Here is an 18639-nt window from a genome sequence, read left to right as displayed (position 1 = left end):
CCCATAGAGCAGAAAATGGTGCTTCCATTTCTAACATTTTATGAAATGCCTCCACTGCTGGTATTAAAATAAGACCAGAAATCACCTTGATCAATATAAAAGAAAGACTTCAGCAAATATTCAATTGTTCTCCTTGATATCACTGCATCACGTGAGAGTTTGATATCTTGCTAACCAATATGTGCAACTCATTGCTGAAGTGTATGTACTTTGACATGCCAAGGTAAAATCCTCATTGAACTCAACGGACCTTTTAAAAAGGAAAGTATTCTGAAATGTAATATATATATATATATATATATATATATATATATATATATAGAAACTAATATTATTGTGGCTATTGGTATTGGGAAGTCAAATACTACCAGTGCCATTCAATGCATAATGAAACAGGATATGTTATATTTTAGAATCATAGAAAGCACAATCAAAAATGTGTTTGTCCAGAAGTGACAGGCTATTGCTATAAAACAGTCTAAATAGCCTTCAGAAAATGAGCAAAAGCATTCAAAGGGAGAGATAACTACAAAAATTGTTACTGATATCTCTACAGAGTGCCATAGGCTTCTTGAACTAGGAAATGGAGGATAAAAACAGTAAAGCCAGTTTTTAAAAATTCTATAAACTATTGTTATGAAGAAAAAAAAAATGTTTACCATCAGGAAAACAAATATTAAAATACTAAAAATTGGGGTGGAAGGGGAGCAATTTTTTTTTAATGCCGAAACAATTTCTTACCCAATGCTATACCAAAATCATTAACTTGGATTAAAAAGTCTAGGTGAGCCTTTGTGATCTCAGTATCTTCAAAAGACATTTATTTTTTATTAATTGTTCAACAAAAATGGTTTAGGAATTAATTTACTTCCAGTGGCTCTGAAATGTCTATCCCAACTCAATGAGTCAATGATTATCTCTGAGTAATAAATTATTATATTGAAAAATCTATTCGTTCTAAAATTTGGAAATTTTCCAAATGTAGATAAACCAGTGTTTCTCTACTCCACAATCTCTCAGTCTGTCCAAGTTCATGTTTGTTGTTTCCATAGCAACATGTATCCACTTTATCCTCTGCTATCTTGTCTTTTTTTCTCTTTTTGCCTTCAAAATTTTGAAATATTTAGGTCTTTTTCAAAAAGTTCTGTCTTATTATGTGATCAAAGTATTTAAGCTTCAGCTTCAGTATTTGACCTTTCAGTGAATAGTCTGAATTAATTTAAGTATTGGTTGATTTATCTTGCTGTCCAAGGAACTTTCAAAAGTCTTCTCTAGCACCACAATTTGAAAACTTCAAATCTGCCATGCTAAACTTTCCTTATAGTTTAACCCACATTTCCATACATTCCTACTACAAAAATAATAACTTTGTTTTTTTGTTTTTTTGTTTCTTTTAATCCATCATTTGGTATTTTTTAGATGTTTTGGACACACTCAAATCCACTTTGGCAACTAGTATTGCATTTAATGGACCTTTGAGTCCATTATGAATCATGAATACCCAAGTACAAATCTACATGAAATACTTATTAGCTGTGTAGTCTTGAGCAAATCATTTAATCTTCTTTGCCTCAGCTTTCTCAAATACAAAATGAGAATAATAATGACAACTACCTGCGAGGTTCATTGTGAGCATCAAAAGAGAAAGTATTTATAACAGCACTTAGCACAGTGCTTGACACATTGTAGTTCCTATAATAAAGCTGATTGAATTCTCTTTTTCTTTCTTCCCCTTTGAAAATTTTTAAACTAAAAATTGAAGTTATACTTGAAAATATGGACTTTTTGTCAAAGGTCCAATTTATCAAAGAATTTATCAAAGAATGGTATATTGAAGAATTAATAGAAGCATTAAAATCTTGCGAGTTCAGTAGCAAGTCATGTAAAAACAGCTGATTGCCCAAAAATCTGAACATGTTGCAGATTAAAAGTTTCTCCACAAATGTAAAAGTTAAGTTTACTTTCTGACAATAAATTTTTTTATTTTCCTTTGTCTCAGTTAATTTGCAATCACATGTCGATTACAATAGAAATGCCATATCCTCTAGCTGGGCACAAATATTTTAAATGTGATTTGTCATCATTCTCTTATTTGATTGGGGATTATTGAAAGCTTTTCTCTAGTCAGTAATATAGAAAATTGATTCTTTACCAAATCAGGGATTCCATTACTTTTAAAATGTAATTCTGGTCATTCATGGTCACAATTTTTCAATATGTTTAATTTTCAGAAGAAAAATGCAAAAATGCATCTGTTAAGAGATGTGGCCTATATATTACATATTATGCACATGTATATTATAAAATATATGCAGGAACATATAGATATTTTAAATATATAAAATGTGGGTAATGCTTCTTTTATTTTGAAACTGTTTGATTATACAAAGTTATAATGTTATAGCTCTTGATAATGTTTTCTAAAGTAATATTTTTATTGGTATAAAGTTGGGCAAAGTAACTCCTAATTATTGCTCTAATTTCTTGTTCATTGGTGGAAAGTTCTCCCTTTTCATTTTTAAGACTAACAATTTGATTTTCCTTTTTCCTTTTTCTAATCAGATTAACCCAAAGTTTATCTATTTTATTGGTTATATGGATATATATGGATATGTGGAGAGCAGCCGTACTGCACATAATCTGCAAAGAGCGGCAGAAGTGTTATTGCCCTGGGCAGAGCCCCAAGCTGTGGACTGAGGCAATGCAGTCACACTTCCATCCATGCTGAGTCACTTCCAGTGCTGGGTGGGTGCGGTCAGGTCCTGTTAAACTCTGAGGTTTTGGGGTACATGCTACCTTTATTGTTTGTGTAACTTATCTGCTGATCTACTGCTTTGTAGCCAAAGCAAAGCAGACAACCTGTGGTAGAATCCTCCCTGCAAATTCTCCACCCACAGAGCCTGCACCCTTTCCCCAGTTTCCTCAGCGTGGGCTAACCTCCATGTTCTGCTTCTGTGCTGGCCTCCTCCCCTTGATCAATACAGACCTTTTCAGGTGATCTTCCAAGTTTTCTCCAGCTGGTAATTTGTTGTACTCCCAATATTCATGGATTTTACCAGTCAAGCACTATTTCTGAGGCTGAATTAGGTAATTGGTAAGTGAGGGTAGAAGGGAGCTTAGAATGAAGTGTGTGTCCTCTCCACCATTTTGGCTCCGCCCCTCTCAATTCCTTTTCTCAAGCTACATTCCAGCTATTCAAAATTTTGACAATATGAGTAACTTGCAAAGGAAGATGACCAGGGCACTTAGAGGATGAATCACAGAAGGATCATGTGAAATAAATAGTAACATAGATAAATGATAGACCATTTATTAAATAATTATTATGTATCAGGCACAATGCTAAGTATTAGAAATACAAGCAAAAACATAGAAAGGTCTTGCTCTCACAGTATTTACAATGTAGTGGAGAAAGGCAAGAAATAAATGGAAATTAAAAATGTAAGGGAAGAAAAGGTACAACTATAGAAAACAAAATGAAGAGGTGTTCTCAGTATATGGCTGGTCCAGATGGGTTATGTGAATGTTTCTTCAAATGAAGGATTGGATAAGAACTCACAATTTTTTTTTTCTAAAAGAGCATATGAATGGGATGTTATCAGCACCAGAAGAAGGGTCCTGGAGCAAAGATGAAGCCATAGTCTAGGGTATCAAATTAAGATTGGATAATGAAAAGAGAAGAAAGTAATAGATGTTTCTAAATATTTGAAAAATTCTTAAGTAGAAAAGACCTATATGTGTATCCTCAAAAGAGAGAACTAGAGACAAAATGTGGCAATTGCATAAGAGTAATTTCAGCTCCATTTAAGGAGAAATCTCCCAACAATTAAAGGCATAAATAGTGAAATGGACTGTCTTGCCTTGTAACATAATGACATTATGTGTGTTGGAGAACTTCAAGCCAAAGAATACTGGAAATCAGACATTTGATCTGGTACAAGACTGACTGGGATTATAGTGTGGTCACTTCCAACTTTTATTTTAAATTTTATTATTCATCAAGTCTTCTATTTCCAAAGCATTAATCTTCCTGCTAAGGAAACCTTCAGAACTCTAAGAGGATATACCAAACACCACCTCTTATACTGTGTATGCTAAGCAATTGGTGTTATCCTGTAATTTTAAAATATTGAATAAACAGAAACTCTAGGTTTAAAGCTTATGCATTTAAATTAGACGATATTCACAAAATTTAGAAATGCAAAAGATATTCATCTCAAACTTTTATCTTCACATTTCTGCTAAAATTAAGATCAAACTAATTTTCAGCAACTAAAGACTTTTTAATAAGCTGTAGCTAATTTAGGATAATTACAACTGGATTATGATTTATACAGTTAAAATCTTATGCATGCTAAAGATATTTGAGTAAGTTTTTTTCTATAACAATTTTGATAAATAACAAAATTTATGATGATGTAAATTATATCTTGGAAATACCTCTCAAAACCTCATCCAATCCTACACATATGCTGCCAGATCCTAACTAATGACTTATTACCTCTCATATACAATTAGTGTAGAATAGGGTATTAGAGTGATCATCCTGGATTCAAAACTTGTTTGTGACATTTGTTATTCATGTAAACTTGGATAAATCATTTAATTTCTCTAGGCCTCACTTTCCTTATAGGTAAAATGAGAAATTGAACTAAATAGTCTCTAAGATCCCTTCCATCTCTAAATCTAGGATCCAATGTATTCTTACTACCACAATGTGTTATTAATTGATCTCTCTGGTTCTAATCTCATCCACCTCTAAAATATTGTTTTGTCATTCTTTCTCAAAGAGGACCAAAAAGGAAGGTGATGTCTTGATTTGCAAGTAAATTGGATTTATGCGAAAGAGGGGTTCAAAGGTAAGATATGAGATCAGAATCTCTAGAGATACCCCTAGATACAGTAAGAGTCCTTTGCCTTTTTTAATGTCTCAATTTATCCAAGGCAGGACTCATTCAATAATTAAGGTTAACTAATAAAAAAAAAATCTATCTGGGAAGGAAAGCCTCCCAGATTTTCTGACTAGAACAGAAATAATGGTATTTATACTCACTTCTCCAAACTAAACTTTACACAGTTGTCAAAATATTCTTCTTATGTATTGGAGGGAAGGGGGGGGTTCTGTGAGCATTCATCTAATCAGAAGGCGAGGACAACAGGACAGAAGATTCTTTCATTATGGGAATTGTAGAGTTGATGTGAGAGGTTCCAGGTTGCTGAAGTTTCTGGGATATGTAGAGAAAGTCCCAGAGAGAAATGGTAGATATGGTAGAGATGCAACCCAGAGAGAAATGAATGTTAGATATCCCCCATTTTAGGGTAATACCAAGGACAGATTCCAAAATTTCATTTCGAAGTACAGTACCTGTTAAGTTTTTCCTTTCTCCCATGTTCAGCTTTTTTTCATTTGTAGTTTCTCCACCTATATCAACCCCCACCCATATGTGCTTCCTGAAACAAAAACTATCTTTGTGTTTTCATTTGTATTCCTAGAGCTCAACACCATACTTGATTCACATTAATGCTTAAAAGATACGTATTGATTATCTGATTGACTTGTTAATCCTCTTGATGGAAAGCTTTCAATGACTTGATGGCCTAGAAGGTAGGAGGTAGTTCTAAATCTATAATTCTATGATCCTTTCCATATTTATCAAGATATCTCAAAATGAAGACTGTTGTCCTTAAAGTATTAGGTTTCTCAAAAGCTCCAGAATGGGATAGTACTGTGTTCACTAATGTATCAACATTACAGATATGTGTAACTTACTTAAGGAAATGGAGTAAATGATGCTCATGACTCCTGTTCTCTTTACTGGCAGTTCTAAGAGCAGGTTTGTTGCTGTTGTTGTTGTTGCTGCTGCTGCTGCTGCTATGGCTGCTCTTTTCTTAACTTAAGGAATGAAAAAGCAATGTAATTCAACAAATAATTATTAAATCTTTACCATACTCAAGAAAACATAATGAATGCTAGGAAAGTTATAAAGTTATTGTCCATAGGCAGTGATTCTGTCAGAATGAGGATGTTGATGAGAACTGGTATTTCACTGGCATTGCAAACTACTTAGACAAGAAAAATCCTTTTAATAATTCCTGTCAGCACTTTCTCTTCAATTTGTAATCTCAGAAAGTTGTGCAAAACAAATTAAGGAGCTTGTCTGATATCACACAGGCAATATGTGTCGGAAATGGGACATGAACTAGTCTTCTTAGCTCTGAGATCAGCTCTCTAGCCACACCATGATGCCTCATGGGGATATTGGATAAAATAAAAACAGAATAAAGATTCAATAATTATTCTATTCTTCATCACTTTGCAGATAAGAAAGTTGAGCCTCAAAGAAACTGAGTTGCCAAACGTTATACAGCAAATCAATGGGGGCTTCAGATTTGGTCTTTACCATACAAGACCAGATAGTTTAATTTTTCCACAATGTTATTATGAAAGAATTTGCTGCACAAAACAATACTTTTATTCAAGTCAATAAAGAGTTTATGCAGGCTTACTGAAACCAGGGTCAGTAATCAATCTATAAAGATTTATTTTAGGCACCTTATAAAAATACTGGTCTAATTTAATTGAATTACTATATACTCCAGAAAATATATGATTTCTCAAGACCAAATGTGAAATTTTTAGATGAAACTCAGATTCTTTTTTCATCATGACCCCAAAATTTATTTTTTAACTTTTACATCAATGTACTTTACTTTTTTGTTATAACAATGATGTTTCTCATGGTAATTGTATCCAAAAACCATTCCTATGTTCAAGAAACAGGGATTCACATACATTTCTTCAGCTACTTAAGACTGTTACAAACCACTGCCCAAATAGTTGTTGATTCCTTCCAGAGAAAAAATATCACATGTTGTTATGGTCTAAAATCAGCAGGAGATGACATTTCAGAATCCAATTCAGCTTCATCTGGACACTGGCCTATCCGAATTTTAATATGAATGAACACATTCCTCTTGAGAGTGGGAGGGAAGACTATTTCTTTTTATATTAATTTCTTATATTTGGAATAAGATGTACAGGAAGAAACAGTTACTGTTTCTTGTTTTTTTGGTTTGTTTGTTTGGTGAGGAAGGGGTTCACAAAACTTTCTGAAATTTTCTCCTGATTTGATGTAAAAAGAGGATGCATGTTGTATTTTTGAAAAATAAAGTTTGGGAAATGAATGGGTAGTAGGACCAAAGCAAATAGTGGTATATTTATTTTAGAGAAGAAAATTCAACATAATGAATGTCCCTACCTAAATGTCACAGTTTAGGTAACTTGAGTCTAGAATACAGTTTAGAAAACAGAAAAGAAAATAAAATATATTTGTCATTTTACTATGATATACTCCTCTGATAAAGACCTCTTTTTTCTTCCTTTTGGATCATTTATCATTTGATTTCCCAGGAAAAGAAAATTAAATAAAACAGAGTTCTTGCTCATACAACAAATCTAATCTTTATTTCCATGTGCCCATGATAATTTTCTGGGTGTTAATTAGTTGTACTTTGCCCAGTCTTAAATAAATAGAATATTTTTGAAAAGATATATTTTTTTTTGATATTTTGTAATCATAGTCAATTCTTGATTCCATAATAGTGGAGCAGCCAGAACTAACATATACATATACTTATAAGTATGCATATGTACACACATGTGTATCCACAGATCATCTATGTGTGTATATATATGTATACATATATATATATATATATATATATATATAATATACTCGTATTTAATCAAATATCTCAACGTTGAAATCATCTAGTTCAACTTTATACAAAACAAATTTAACATATCTTCTTTTCTCCATCAATCAGTCCTCATAGGGTGGGATCTTGAAGCCATTTACCACCCTAGTAACTATTCTCAGGTGGCTTTCCAATGTTATTATTGTCTTTCCTAAAATGTGGCTTTCAAAATTACATATAATACAATAGATACTATTCAGGGTAAACTATAAAGGGGCTATTAGTCCACAGTCTTGGACATTGTGTTTCTCCTAATGCATCCCAAAACTGAATTATCTTTGTTGACTGCCAGAGAACATTTTTGACTTATATTGATTGAACTTAAGAGATCACATACAAGACATCTTCAAAGTAACTGCTGTCTATCTATATCTTACCAATCTTGGACTTTTAATTTTTTTTAATGTAAATATGCCTCTACATTAATCACTTTCAAATTTTATCTTACATCAGGCTCAGTGTTCCAGACTCTCTAGATCTTGCTGGAGACATATTTTGCCTTTTAATAGACTAGCTAGCTTATCTTCCAACCTTCTAACACCTGAAATGTGATAAATATTACATTTGCATTTGTATGCAAATTATTAATAAAAATGATAAACATCACCTTGGTTTCTTTCACATTAAAGACTGAAATAATAATCATTGCACTTTTGTCTAATTCTTTAACTAGCTCCAAAACCACCTACCTAAAATGTCATCTAGACCAAACTTTTTTGTCCTTTCCACAGGAATACCATGGTTTCTCAAAGGCTATTTGGGTTTTAAAGAGAACAAGCTAAATTAGGGCCTGTCAGGCTGGAAATACTTTTGAGTATTACCCTAGAAACAGACTAAGTCAGCTTTTATTTGAAGAACTATTTTAGCTAAGTAAAGGTAAGTTCATCTCTATAGTTAACCATTTCATGGTGAATGCTTTGACTATAGCAAATGGTAAAATAAAGAAAACTATGCAACAACTCAATTCTTTGTGCACCTTTTCCCCTTCTGTGGTGTTGGAAAAGGGTACAAAAGGTGCTAAGAATCATGGAGGGCTTAATCCAGAAAAAGAAATGGTATTCTAGAAATTCCTTATCCATCTTGGAGTTACTAAATCATTTCAATCTTGAAAATAAGTATATTCATAAAACTAGAAAAGAAAAAGAAACTACATTAAATAGAATTTGGTTCATAGACTCTCCTTGGAAGTACATAAAGGAGTTTATTTTATTGTGTCTAAAAGAACAAAAAACTCTTCTTCTTACAATGTTGGCCCATTTTATATTGCAGAAGTCACAAAAATTCGCAAGGAAACCACAGTGTTTATTATAATTACTATTACTACTTGTGTATCAATATTATTTTCAGAGGATATATAAATTATAAACCTTTTTTTAAAGCTTTGCAGATTAAATCAACATGTCATTTAATAGTTTATGACTTCAATAGGGAAGACATTTTAAAATATATTGTCAAGTATGATTCAAAAGAGAAAAGTAAGAAAGATCTGAAATTTATAGACAGCAGCCTCATGCCTCTGTAGCATGAATATTTTTACCTTTAGGTTAAGAGGCAGGAGGTATGGTGGGCACCAAATAACATTGTAAAAATGAAGCAGATTGTATTTTGACACATAAAATGACTGTTTTTCAATGTAAAAATATTATCAAATCAGCTTTCTCTTTGGGGGCAGAATATTGACTTATCAAGATAAAAATCTATATCAAGCTAGAAGGAAAAAAATAACAATGTAACATTCCATTAAAAAAAACTCCAAGATGAACTATTACACAAGATTTTGATACTGAACAAAGGATACTATAAAAGAAAAGGTATTAACATGCTGTTTCAGGAAATCTAACCAATGTGTCTTTAGTATCTATATATATAGATATAGTATCTATATCTATATATAGATAGATAGATAGATATAGATCTATATAGATACTATATAGATAGAAACCAACAGTCATCAAATACTTAATCTCTTTGCTCAAAACAGAGATAATTCAGGCAAAAGACAATATTGTTGAAAGGTATAACTCATTTATAAGATCTTATAGAGTTAAAAGATAGAAGATTGTGAGCAGTATTTTCTTATTAAACAGCTAGAATTATTGGGAGTAAAACAAGTTTGTAGAGACTTTTGTGAGCAAACTAAACAAAATCACCCTGAAAGTGTTTAAGATCAACTGGGAGGGGGGGCGGAGCCAAGATATTGGAGAGAACACATGCATCTTCCTAAACTCTCCTTTTTCCTCAATCTATTTTAACAAAATTCAGCCTGAGAATTAGTGCTTGATGGTCAGAGTCCATGAATATTGGGAGTACAATACATTACCAACTGAAGATAATCTCAAAATTTTCCAAAAAAGGTCTGTTTTGCTCCTGCACAGAGATAAAATGGGGTAAAGCCAGGAACAGACCTCAGGCAGGCAGTGAGAGCACAGGAAACAACTCACACTGAGCAGACTGGAGGGGGGCAGGGTGTGTGTGGTCTCTGCTGTCGGAGAAGTTTACCCCAATGTGAGCTATTCTGCCCTGGCAGCAAGCCAGTAGATCAGCAGAAAAGCTATAAACACAGGGAGTAAAGACGAAAACCTCAAAATGCTAGAGTCTCTCAAGACCTGGCCACATCCACCCAACACCCAGAGTGACTCAGCATGATACAAGCACAGCCGCAGTTAATGGTCCCAGGGCAGCCACAGTTGTTTGTCCCAGTGCAGCCCTAGTAGCTGCCTTTTTGCTGCTGCTGATTTCAGCACAACTGCTAATCTCGGCACAGACAGTGGCTGTCCCCTGCCCTTTCACTACCATTTCCTGTTTTCTGTAGAGGCACCTTGGAAATAGTCTACTGCCCCCCATAAGCAGACCATAGTTTTTGTTTTGTTTTGTTTTGTTTTTCTCTAAAATGAGCAAAAAACAAAGTTGTCTCTGTTTTATAACTATAAATACCTTCTATATGGAAAGAGAGCAGACTTCAACTGGGAGACTAAATACAGTTTGTCTCTAGATCCAAAGGTAGATGTGATCTGGTCCCCATCGCACAAAGGTTTCATAGAAGAAATTTAAAAGGCTCTTAAAAGAGAGCTAGAAGAAAATTGGGGAAAGGAAAGGAAAGCTTTGCAAGAGGGTCAGGATAACTCATGTTACTTATTAAAAGATACAGTTGATAAAGAAATCAACTCCCTGAAAAATAGAATTTGTGAATTGGAAAAGGTAAATAATTCCAAGGAAAACAGAATTAGTGAATTGGAAAAAGAAAATAATTCTTTAAAAAAAATTGGCAAAATGGAAAAAAATTCCATAGAACAAAACAACTTATTTAAAAACTCAATTTGACAAATACAAAAAAGAAATTTTTAAAAAAGTAAAGGAAGAAAATAATTCATTAAAAATCAGACTTGAACAAATGAAAATGAATGGCTCGGGGAGACACCAAGAATCAATCAAGCAAAACAAAAATATGAAAAAAACAGAAAAAAAAAGTTAAATACCTACTTGGGAAAACAACTGACCTAGGGAGAAATAATCTAAGGATTATTGGCTTCCCTGAAAATCATGATAAAAAAAAAAAAAGCCTAGATGCTATTTTTCAGGAAATCATCAAAGACAACTGCACAGATGTTATAGAAACAGAAGGTAAAATAGACAGTGAAAGAATCCATCGATCACCTACTGAAAGAGATCCCAAAATCAAAACTCCAAGAAATATTATGGCTAAATTCCAGAACTATCAAGCCAAGGAAAAAATACTACAAGCAGCCAGGAAAAAAAAGTTCAAATACTGAGGAGTCATAATAAGAATCACTCAGGATCTAGCAGCATCCATATTAAAGGTTTGAAGGGCCTGGAATCTGATATTCCAAAAGGCAAAAGAACTTGATATGTAGCCAAGAATGAGCTGAACATTTTATTCCAAGGAAGAAGATGAACATTCAATGAAATAGGTGAATTCCATGTATTTCTGATGAAAAAAACAGAGCTAAATAAAAAGTTTGACCTCCAAATATAGGATTCAAGAAAAGCATAAAAAGGTAAAAAGGACTCTTGAGAACTGTATTTATGTTATGGGTATACATAGAGTACATGTGTAATTTGGTTTTACTATTATAATCTAAAAAGGAACTTGAGGTGAAAAGGAAATTATACCAGAAAAAGAGAAAAGTGGAAGTAAAAAAGGGAAATTACATTTCAAAAAGAGGCAAAGGAAATGTATTATAACAAAGGGAATGAAGGGAAGGGATTGAACATAGTGTGAATCTTACTCTCATCAGATTTGGCTCAAAGAGAAAATATCAGACATATTTAGTTTACATAAAAACTTCTCTGACCTCATTGAAAAGTGGGAGGGGAAAAGACAAAAAAGGAAGGGGTAGGTTAAATAGAAGGGAATACAGAAATTGTAAGGAAATGTTTTAAGAAAAGGGGAGGGCCCTTCAAGGGGTAGGGAGGGATTCTACAAAGAGAGGGCTGCATGAGGCAAGGGTGCTCATAAATCTAATAATAGGGAGGTGGGTAAGGGGAAAAAGAGAGAGAAAAGCATAATTCAGAGATATGAAGATGGCAGGAAATACAGAATTAGTAGTTTTAACCATAAATAGAAATGGGGCAAACTCCCCTATAAAATGGAGGTAGGATAGCATACTGGCTTAAAAGTCAGAATTCTACACTACGTTGCTTACAGGGAACACAACTAAAGCAGAGCGATACATAGAGAGAAAAGGTAAAAGGCTGGAGCAGAATCTACTCTGCCTCAGGTGAAGCCAAAAAAAGCAGGGATAGCCATCCTGATCTCACATCAAGCAAAAACAAAAATTGATCTAATTAAAAGAGATAAGGAAGACCTTGCTAAAGGGTTGCAAACATAATGAAGCAATATCAACACTAAACATATGCACCAAGTGGTATAGCATCTAAAGTCCTAAAGTATAAGTTAAGACAGCTACAAGAAGAAATAGACAGCAAAATTATAATAGTGGAAGATCTCAACCTTGCACTCTCAGAACTAAAAAACAAACCACAAAATAAATTAGAAAGAAGTTAAATAGAATACTAGAAAATTCAGTTATGATAGATATTTGGAGAAAACTGAATGGAGACAGAAAGGAGTACACTTTCTTTTTGGGAGTTCATGGAACCTGTACAAAAATTGACCATACATTAGGACATAAAGACCTCAAATTCAAATGCAGAAAGGTAGAAATAGTAAATGCATCTTTCTCAGATCATGATGCAATAAAAATTACATTCAATAAAAAGCCAGAGGAAAATAGAACACAAAGTAATTGGAAACTAAATAATCTCATCCTTAAGAATGATTGGGTGAAACAGCCAGGCATAGACACAATAATTTCACCCAAGAGAATGACAATAGTGAGACGTCATACCAAACTGTTTGGCATGCAGCCAAGGCAGTAATAAGGGGAAATTTTATATCTTTAGAGGCTTACTTGTATAAAATAGAGACAGAAAAAATCAATGAATCAGACTTGTAACTGAAAAAACTAGAAAAAGAAAAAATTTAAAACCCCCAATCAAATACTAAACTAGAAATTCTAAAAATAAAAGGAGAGATAAATAAAATTGAAAGTAAAAAGAAACGATTGAATTAATAAATAAAAGTAAGAGTTGGTTTTATGAAAAAAAAACAACAAACTAGATAAACCTTTGGTAAATTTGATTAGAAAAAGAAAAGAGGAAAATTGTATTGTTAGTATTAAAAAATAAAAAGGGGGAGATTTCCACTAATGAAGAGGAAATTAGAACAATAATTAAGTTACTTTGTCCAATTTTATGCCAATAAATTTGATAACTTAGAGAAACAGAATAGATATAGAAACAAATAGAAATAGGTGAATACCTTCAAAAATATAGTTGCCTGGATTAGCAGAGGTAGAAGTAAATTGGTTAAGTAGTCCCATTTTAGAAAAAGAAATACAAGAAGCTATTAATTAACTCCCTAAAAAAATCCCCAGGACTAGATGGATTTACATGTAAATTCTACCAAACATTTAAAGAACAATTAACTCCAATGCTACATAAACTATTTCAAAAATAGGGAATGAAAGAGTCCTACGAAATTCCTTTTATGACACAGACATGTTACTGATACCTAAACCAGGTAGGACTATATCAGAGAGAAAATTATAGACCAATCCCCCTAATGAACATTGATGCAAAAGTCTTAAATAAAATATTAGCAAAAAGATTAGAGAAAATCATCTCCAGGATAATACACCACCAAAAAGTAGGATTTATACCAGTAGTGCAGGGCTGGTTCAATATTGGGAAAACTATTAGCATAATTGACTGTATCAATAACCAAATAAGCAAAAACCATATGACTATCTCAATAGATGCAGAAAAAAGCATTTCTATTAGAAATACTAGAGAGTATAGTAATAAATGGACTTTTCTTCAAAATAGTCAGTAGCATCTATTTAAAACCATCAATAAGTATCATATGTAATGTGATAAATTGGAATCATTCCCAGTAAAATCAGGAGTGAAACAAGGTTGTCCACTATCGTGATTACTATTCAATATTGTATTAGAATGCTAGCTTTGGCAATAAGAGATGAAAAAGACATTAAAGGAATTAGAGTAGGTAATGAGAAAACCAAATTATCACTCTTTGCAGATGATATGATGGCATACTTAAAAAACCCCAGAGATTATACTAAAAAGTGATTAGAAATAATTCACAACTTTAGCAAAGTTGCAAGATACAAAATAAATCCACATAAATCCTCAGCATTTTTATACATCACTAACAAAATTCAACAGCAAGAGATACAAAGAGAAATTCCATTTAAAATAACTATCAATATTATAAAATATTTGGGAACCTATCTGCTAAACAAAAGTCAGGAACTGTAGGAGCAAAACTACATAACGCTTTCCACAAAAATAAAGTCAGATCTAACCAACTGGAAAAATATTAAGTGCTCCTGGATAGGTCAATCGAATATAATAAAGATGACAATACTACCTAATCTATTTATTTAGTGCTATACAAGAAACTGTTTTAATGACCTAGAAAAAATAACAACAAAATTAATCTGGAAGAACAAAAGTTCAAGACTTTCAAGGGAAGTGATAAAAAAAAAAATCAAATGAAGATGGCCTCACTGTACCTGATCTAAAACTATATTATAAAGCACCGGTAACCAAAATCATTTGGTGTTGGCTAAGAAATAGACTAGTTGATCAGTGGAATAGCTTAGGTTCACAGGATAAAATAGTCAATAACTATAGCACTCTAGTGTTTGACAAACCCCAGTTTTTGAGATAAGAATTCATTATTTGGCAAAAATTGCTGGGGAAATTGGGAATTAATATGGCAGAAACAAGGCATTGACCCATACTTAACACCATACATTAAGATAAGATCAGAATGGGTTCATGATCTAGGCATAAAGAATGAGATTATAAATAAAATGGAAGAACATAGGCTTGTTTACCTCTCAGACCTGTGGAAGAGAAAGGAATTTGTGACCAAAGAAGAACTAGAGATCATTACTGATCACAAAATAGAAAATTTTGATTTTATTAAATTAAAAAGCTTTTGTGCAAATAAAACTAATGCAGACAGGATTAGAAGGGAAGCAATAAACTGGGGAAATTATTTTTACATTAAAAGTTCTTATAAAAGCCTCATCTCCAGAATATATAGAGAATTGACTCTAATTTAATAGAAATCAAGTCATTCTCTAGTTGATAAATGGCCAAAGGATATGAACAGACAATTTTTGGATGAAGAAATTGAAACTATTTTTACTCATATGAAAAGATGTTCCAAATTATTATTGATCAGAGAAATGCAAATTAAGGCAATTCTGAAATACCACTACACACCTATCAGATTGGCTAAGATGACAGGAAAAGTTAATGCTGAATGCTGGAGGGGATGTGGGAAAACTGGGACACTGCTGCATTGTTGTTGGAGTTGTGAACAGATCCCACCATTCTGGAGAGTAATTTGGAACTATACTCAAAAAGTTGTTAAACTGTGCATACCATTTGATCCAGGCATGTTACTACTGGGCTTATACCCCAAAGAGATATTAAAGAAGGGAAAGAGACCTGTATTGAAAAAATGTTTGTGGCAGCCCTTTTCATAGTGGCTAGAAACTGGAACTTGAATTGATGCCCACCAATTGGAGAATAGCTGAATAAATTGTGGTATATGAGTGTTATGTAATATTATTGTTCTATAAGAAATGAGACTTACATGAACTGATGCTGAGTGAAAAGTGAAATGAGTAGAACCCAGAGATCATTATACCATTCAACAACAATACTATATGATGATCAGTTCTGATGGATGTGGCTCTCTTCAACAATGAGAGGATCCAAATCAATTCCAATTGATCTGTAAAAAAGAGAACCAGCTACACCCAGAGAAAAAAGACTGGGAAATGAGTATGGACCACAACATAACACTCTTTCTGTTATTGTTTGCTTGCATTTTTGCTTTTTCTTCTCAGGTTATTTTTACCCTCTTTCTAAATCTGATGTTTCCTGTGCAACAAGATAATTTTATAAATGTATATACATATATTGTATTTCACATATACTTTAACATAGTTAACATGTATGGGACTATCTGCCATCTAGGGGAGGGGGTATAGAGAAGGAGGGGAAAAGTTGAAACAGAAGTTTTTGCAAGAGTCAATGTTGAAAAATTACCCATACTTATGTTTTGTATATAAAATAGTATAATAAAAAGAGAAAAAAGTCATCTATCTCTAAGCATATGTAAAATTGTTCCAAATTAATAAATTTTAGAGAAACACAAATTTAAAAAAAAAGATCAAACTAGAAGGATAACAAGAGAAGAAATAGAAAACATCAGTCAAGAATTTTGAAAGAAGCTCTTTTCTCCATAAGTAACTAGTCCATTTAGAACCTAAGATTACAGATCTTAATGTTTTGCAAGAAGAGGTAGAAACATCAAGAAGTAGAATTTAAGAACAGTTGAACTAGATATCCATGAAAAAAGAGAGTGATAGGAGACATATCATTTTGTTTAGCGTATTAAGGAATTGATTCACAGGCTATGTGAAAAGAGAGTAGTATATAGAATTTAGCAAAAGGCCTGGCACATAATAAACACTTAAAAGAGAGATTGATTGTATCAAAATTTTAGAAAATGCCCTGTTTCCAGAGCTAAGGTTCCTCAAGAATATTGTGCATAACAATTTGGTGTAACAACACTCCTTTCTGCTCACTCTCTGGATGACATCAGCCACATAAAAGTCCCAGAATTTTTTCTGGTCATGAAGCCTTGCTATGAATTAAACTTCTCATATTGTTATTGTCATGTCTCATTGTCAGGGCAACAGCTCACTGTAATTCATTGGTATGAGCATTGAGATCTGCAGCAAGCAATGGTTGCAAGTCATTTTCCTCACTTTGAAATTAAACTCCCATTTGATTCCTGAACTCTCTTGTCCCTGGCCTCATCAGCCCAAGCCATCCAAAGGTTAGAGACCAGTTCCATCCAGTTGAAACTTGACTCTACAAAAGGCTGAGGAAAAATCTAGAACCCTATTATTTCCAAAACAAAAAATTGACTATTAATAATTAATTATTCATATGTCTACTTTTCTATTGCTTCTGCCAAACGTTTCAAATAATATCTAATACTTTATGATAGCATGAGAAAACAGGAAGGTCTTTTAAAATGATATTCATAAGAGTCCAACTCATTACAGTCATACCCTTCATCAAAAAATATAGAAAATATAAGATCTCAGTGGGCTTATGTAATATTCTCTTTCAAATTTAATATTCTCTGTTGAGATTTTCTTGGGGTCTCTGGAGGCAGCCTTAGTTTTCAGTTCAGTAATCACCACAAGTACAGCCAGAAGTTAAAGTCCAAATCCATTATTGTTTCCCTCAAAGTCTTTTCTCCTTCGCTTGGGGCTCAGCTAGTTTTTCTGGAGGCCTTCCAGATCTTGGTTTCAGTGGAGAAGAGAAGGAGGACAGCCTGCCACCACTTCTCGGGTCTTCCCTAGTTCTGATTCTGGCTGAGTTTGTTTGAGCTTATATGGTCTCTTATCAAAGGTGTGAATCATGTAGAACTATAATAAATACTAAGTACAAGTACTGAACTAGAGAACTATTAAACACCATGCTAAATAATGATTGTCTCTATCAATTCCACTGACTTAGCACCTTGTTTCAATCCTTTGTTTCAAGTTCAGAGTTCTGGCCCATAACAGGCTTATGTTTTGTTAAATGCTATTAAAGAACTTTTGAAATTATAGTAAAAATGCTGGCTTGTTTTGTTCTCCAACAATGTGTTTCTCAAACAAAATCACTATTCTTATAAAAATAAACCATATACAAAAACCAAATAAGGCCCAAAACAGAGTGACTTAAGCTTTCTACGAGTGTTTTGTCACCATAATGAAGATGCCTAGAGCAGAGTTCAGAAGATGATTGGATAATCCAGAATATACTCTTTTTAAGTGACATTATTTACTCAATCTCTAGAATCAGAGCAGGCTATATGAATCAACAATCTTGAAACAAAACTAAGTTGATAAATAATATCAATTGTACAGGCAATGATATGCACATAGATGAATAACCCGTGGCATTGGTGTATAGAGGGGCAGATGGCTAGCTTGTCTCTAGAAAATTGTATACTGCCCATGCTTTCTTCTCCCTGAAATAAAAACGTATTTCTTAAAATGAAATTGTCCAGTGATTCTACATTTTCATAAATAATAATAGCACATCGTACTCTTTAAAATATTAAAATTGTATGTGTAAAAAAAATAATGGGAAAGTGCATGGTAGTTGTGAGTAAAGGGCTGCAGCCCATTACCAAACAAAAACAGTTCAAAAGAAGTAACATAAGACAGTGTCATCAAGAACATATATGAG

Source organism: Sarcophilus harrisii, chromosome 1 (assembly GCF_902635505.1).
Source record: "Sarcophilus harrisii chromosome 1, mSarHar1.11, whole genome shotgun sequence".
Classification (NCBI taxonomy): Eukaryota; Metazoa; Chordata; class Mammalia; order Dasyuromorphia; family Dasyuridae; genus Sarcophilus; species Sarcophilus harrisii.
Note: the sequence above shows the minus strand (reverse complement) of the source record.